This window comes from Hyperoodon ampullatus (assembly GCF_949752795.1).
Source record: "Hyperoodon ampullatus genome assembly, chromosome: 8".
Lineage (NCBI taxonomy): Eukaryota > Metazoa > Chordata > Mammalia > Artiodactyla > Ziphiidae > Hyperoodon > Hyperoodon ampullatus.
The window spans coordinates 28116119-28122118 of NC_136921.1; positions in this window are offsets into that span (position 1 = coordinate 28116119).

Consider the following 6000-nt stretch of genomic DNA (forward strand, 5'->3'; position numbering starts at 1 on the left):
AGTGTATGAAAAATAATGCTTAGTAGAACAAACTTCCAGACCTGAATATGACCTAGCATACATAATAGTGACCATGCAACCTACAGGTTTAGAAATTTCTTTAAGATAAACAGTTTCATCCCTCACAGAAAAAGGCTTTAAAACATGAAACTAAAAAGCTCTTTGGGGATCTATTCCAATGTAACTTAAAGTGTCTTCAGCCAATCACCTCCAACATCCATCCAATAAATGAGAATTTCTGGGTATAGGGCTTGGAAATTGGTATTTTAACAGGTTTAACAGATGACTCTGAAACACTGAAGTTTGAAGATTGGTGCTTTCAGGCAAGCCTGCTGCACAGGACCTCAGGAAAGAATGGGGAGTGATAGAAATGCACACACAAAATATCCCTGTAGAATAACTGGAGTAAGGGGTTAAGGCAATTATCTTGATAGGTCAGGCAGTCATTCTCAAAAATAGAAGCTGAATCTTTCATTGCCTTAGTCAGGACATTTATGATGATGGGATGGAGTCCAATCACTGCTTTCAGTCAGCTTCCTGGGAACACGCCAGTTCTTTGTTGTGTCTAATCCTACTTGAGGGAAGCAGAAATGTCTCAGAAGAATGTTTAAAGTTACTCATTTTCTATGGTAAAAAACCTACTGCACGCTGTGAAAACAGTGACTAGTTCTTGGTCAGTTTAACAACATCTTCAACATGTCTTTAGAATATTTATTTCAGATACTTCTTGGCACTCGTTAACGGTTTAGGACAAAAATACACTTTGCCTAAAATACCTCAAATCCAGTTATAATCTTCTTTATCTGTTAGATCACTTTGGAGATGGATGTGAGGTAATAGGCATGGTGTGAATATGTGATATTCTGAACTAGCAAAGCCCTCAAAGGAGTAACTGAAGGATTTAATATCTAGATAGTTGAGATGTGTGCCAAAAATGTCATTTAGTCAAGAAGAACTTTTTTCTCTTGGGATTCCCATAAAACCACAAACCTCACTGTTTTTCTTTGGATTACAACATTAGAAAGATCACAAAACACAGAAAGAGTCACTGATTATAGTTATTACCAGGCAACATTAAATACTCCCAAAAATTGGCAAAAGGAGAAACAATGAAAGCTTGGAAAATCTAAAGTAAAAATACACTGTGTGCTAGATAAGCATGTCTCCATTTTTATAATGCACTTGGCATTAGCGATTCTAGAATGTTTTCTGTGATATGCTCTGCTCTGTCACCACGTAATGTGCCAGTTCAATAAAAACACTGGGATTCTAATTTTGTACTGATACATATCCAAGGATGAACAAAAGAATACAACAACAAGTTATATAATACAATTAAGCATATGAATATTGTTTCCCTTTTCCATGTAGGCTCAATTATGCTTTATACTACTAACTATCCATATCAGTACTACAAAACAGAAACTTTTGTTTTGGTCCCTAACAATATAAGAAATTTATGCAGAATCTGTTTCTTTCCTAACAAATGCTGAGGAGTTCTAAGCTTAAATAGCTGTTGACTAACAAATTACAGCCCTACGTATTTTCTCTGTCTCTATACAAAACTGAGGAAAAGTTCTTGATGACATGAAATTTGAAAATCCAGGTATTTGTTTCATGTCTTTTCTGCTCTTTTCAGGCTGATTGTAAAATACCGATAAGGATGATTCATTCTTCACCACACACCATGACTAATAAACAATTCACATCAAGAGAGTTGTTGAGTGCATCATTATTTCTGATGATAATGGACACAGAGTATACAACAAGCCAATGCTATGTTATTGATAGAATTAGATAAGGCAATACAAATAAAGCATAATTCCAGGCAAGTTGGAAGTGCTCAACAAATGTTACCTATTATTTGTTATTATTTTGTGGCTTTTATTTGAACATTTTTAGCAATAGGATTCAATGTATGGTTTGCCACATATTGAAAAACTGAGGCCAGACCGAGTAAATTATTTGACAAAGTTAGACACTTCCAGGGAGATCTGGAATGAGAAGCCAAATCTACTAATATCCATTCCATTGCTTGCTCTTTCGCCAAGGAGTTGGTGGAATGGGGTAGGAACTAGGAGAATCCAGTCTAGATGAGGACACTAACTTCATGCACCCATTCCACTGATAACAGTTTATCATATTAAACTGGGTAAGGAGCTTTATGTGACCATGGCATACAACCTGTACTTCACAGTTGTATATTATTTCTGGCCCTTTTTCATATTATATAAGAGAACTAATAAATACAGTATACATACCAGAAATAAATAATATTTAAATGCTCTAAAGCTTTAGCCTCTACTGATGATATTTCACTAAGGACCTGGAGATATAGTGTAATAAGTAATAGATTTCTAACAAGAAAATTAGGGTTGAATACTGGTTTTCCCATTTACTAGGTGTACAGACTTAGACATGAACAAAACCTGAGTGTGTTTCATAAGCAAGGGAACTATTGAATGGATAAATTTTGACCCTTACATCAATACTTTTCTTTTACCATATAAAGAGAAATTCAATCATAGTAATTTTAATACAATTTTCTTTAAGCATAAATAAAAAGGATAAAAAGTGTAAGAGGGAAATTGTAATTTGGATTTTGACAATTAATACTTTTGTTTTAAACTTTTTCCAGTTTGAAATCTGATTCCAGATTTGTCAGACTTTGTCCAGTGTCACATAATAAATCACTGTAAAAATAAATCTCCTTTGGGTACAAAGCTAGGCCTATTCTATAGAATTACAGGTTTTCCAAACAAAAAAAGTATGTCCTAAGTATTTACTGGCACCACCATCAAATGAAGATCCTTTAGTTCCAGACACCTGAGAACCACCTTATAGGGAACTGGTTGGGTGTTAAAGGGGCTACAACGTAAAAACAGCAATCAGTGCTTGAGGACAAGATGCTTCAGAGATTTCTTTACAGGAGGTGGGAGCAGGGTCATGACCCAGGTAAACTTGGAGGCTGTGCTATATATCACAAAATAAGATGCTAGAATTAAAGACAAAAAAAAATGTGAAAAGTTGGAGAAGAAAATAGGAGTTATGAAAAGAAAAAAAAAAAGGATGGAGAGTTGGAAGTGAAGGATTTAAAAACTAAATACTTTATGGTTTTCCATGAATAGGATCTGCTTTTAGCTATTTAAGACAAGAAAGGATGAAGTCCTGGGAAGTTATAAACAAGATGCCACTTGTGCTCTTTTCTGCCACTTTATCTGATCTGCTCAGTCCCTTTATCTTTTGATGAACAATTCCTCTTTCACAAACACAAGCCATGCGACTGAAGCTCTTCCTCTGAACATGTTCAGATTAAAATCTTTTTCTAAATATAGTAAGTGTATATGGACTTCTAGGATAATCAGTTGCCGCATTTGTTTTCTGCACTTCTTTGAACTTAATGCACTCCTTGTCAGTGCATGTGTTCAAGCACAAGTTGAATGCCCATCCTGTCATGAACGTTATAGAATCAAGGAGATGTTGGCCTATATGACTTCTAAAATGCCTTCCAACTGAGGTTACAAATCTTAATTCATTAACCAATTAATTGTTTGAGAAATGTTTCCCAAACATTAATGGAAAGGCTCTATGTATCATAGGGAATGCACTGGGGATACAAGAAAAAATGTATAGCACTTATGCTGAAGGAGCTCACAGACAAACCAACAACAGAAAGTCATGTGGTCCATGCTGTGACGCAGATAAGGACAGGAAATTGTGGAGGCACACAGGCAGTTCTTACCACACTGGGAAGTCAATACTTTCCGGAGGAGGTAACATCGAGTTGAATTTAAAGGACAAGTAGGAGTTAGCCAAAGAAAGGAGGGGAAGCTTTCTAGGAAGAAAGAGTCTGGGTGACCACATCCTATGCTATTTTTGACTTGGGCTAGGCAACACCTTCCAGGAAGATACCATAATGAGCACTATTTTGGCATCCCTAACTCCAGTTTTCACTCTGTGTTGGATGTTCCTCCCTATTCTGTCTTCCTCAAGAAGCTGTGAGCTCTTGGAGGGGGAGGGTTTCATATCTGCATCACCTGCATCTAGTACAGTGTGTCGCACAGAGTAAGCTCAACAACACATGTTTACTACACAAATGAATGAGGAACATGTGTAGAGCACAGGATTGTTCACTGTGGTCCAGAAGTGAAGCGGGACATAGGGAAAGGAGGCTGACAGGCAGGCAAGGGTGGAATCATAAAGGGGTATAGTGAGCCATACTTAGACTCTCCTGAAGGCCAGAGGGCACCCACAAAAGATGTGACATAATCAAGTTTATTTTTTAGAATGATTGATCCAGCAGTGGTATTAAAAGTGAATTGGAAGGATGCATGATTAAATATGGAAGCAACTCTTAGAGAAAGCTACTTTAGAAAAGGAGCACATAGACTGAACTTGGTGATGAGATCAGGATTGAAATGAGAGGCTAGATTCCATGTTCAAAAACTTAATTAATTAAAATAAAACCTGTCTTTTATCAGACTGCTTATAAATTAAAGTTTCTCTATTTTACCTATCCATCTATCTACCTACCTATCATCTACCTATTTACAAACCTTACTACCAATCTGTTTGTTGTGAGAAGTATCATGTTTTATACTATTTTGACAGGCATTTACTTTATTATTTTCTTGAGGTCAGTTTGTAACTCAAGTTCAGATTTCTTAAGTTCAGTCACATACCATGTTCTGAAGAGTGCTCTTTCATTAAACTACACAGTGTTAGGGAATATTTTGCTTAATTTTTGATGAACACTGTAAGATGGAATTTTTTTTTTTTTTGGTTTGTTTTTGTTCAGTGTGAGTCTCATGAGGTTCTTTTAGACACCACTTTTAAAATTTTATTTATCTTGTTGTTATTTGAAATGTGATAGTGGGTTACAGAGACACATGAGCCTGGTCAGATCTGGATTCATCTGATGAGACACTGAAGCAAGAAAATGGAGAATGCTGAGAAAAAGAGAGCCTGAACAGACTGAAGAACTGGACTTTTCCTTAAGAGGCACCATTTATAAATTGCTTTAACAAAGCATGGATTGAGCCTTCATTTAACTTTCAGATTGTCATCAATTATCGATTTATTTATTGTGCTTTCTAGAATCTTATTCAATAAACATTTATTAAGTACCAGCTTCATACCAAGCTATTAGGCGCTAGGAATACAATGATGATTAAATTATGGATTCTGGCCACGAACAGCTCACACTATACTGAAGAGGTCAGATGTGTTTGAAATATATATGTTACAAGATAACACAGTTAATGCAATGATAGAGGCCATCACAGGTGCTACATGAATATAGGCCTTCTAAGTCATATATATTTAGAAAGAAAAATGGATAGATGCAAAATATTTGTATAACATCCATTTTTAAATATACTAAACTACTGCATCCAGGGAGAGTCCAAAATCTAGTCAATTATAATAAATACTAATTTTCTTCTAGGGAAAGGTAAAATATGAGTCATATAAAAGTAAAGTATGAGTCATATAAAGAAGATCAACTTTTTTCTATTTTCTTTCTTTTTGGATTTGGATCAGGCTGTGTGCCATGTTGCACAGTGCATCTGCTGGCTGTAATTGTGATTCAGGAGAATTCTGAGTTAAGCTGAAAGTGGTCTTGTTCACTCCATCAGCTGAGTTGGGCCAAAAACAAAACAAAACAAAAAAAACCACCTCACAGAATCCTTATCATTTGGAATTCCCTCACAACTCATGTCTGATCTAAGTGGGTCAGTCAGTCCTCATATACTGTTTGAGATATTTCTTTGAGCTGACATATCTTTATGTACCCTGGAGTGAATTCTAGAAATCAGTTCAACTTTTATGGCTTGTGACTTGTATTCTGCTAACCTTCTGGAGTGATATGATGTGACATAAAATTGCTAAATCCTCCAGGCCTGAAATATATGTAATTAGACTATGTTTATGAGATGATTAAAAACTGAGCTGAAAAAAATATTCAAGTAAAGAAATATTCACAATAATTAATTTTTCTAC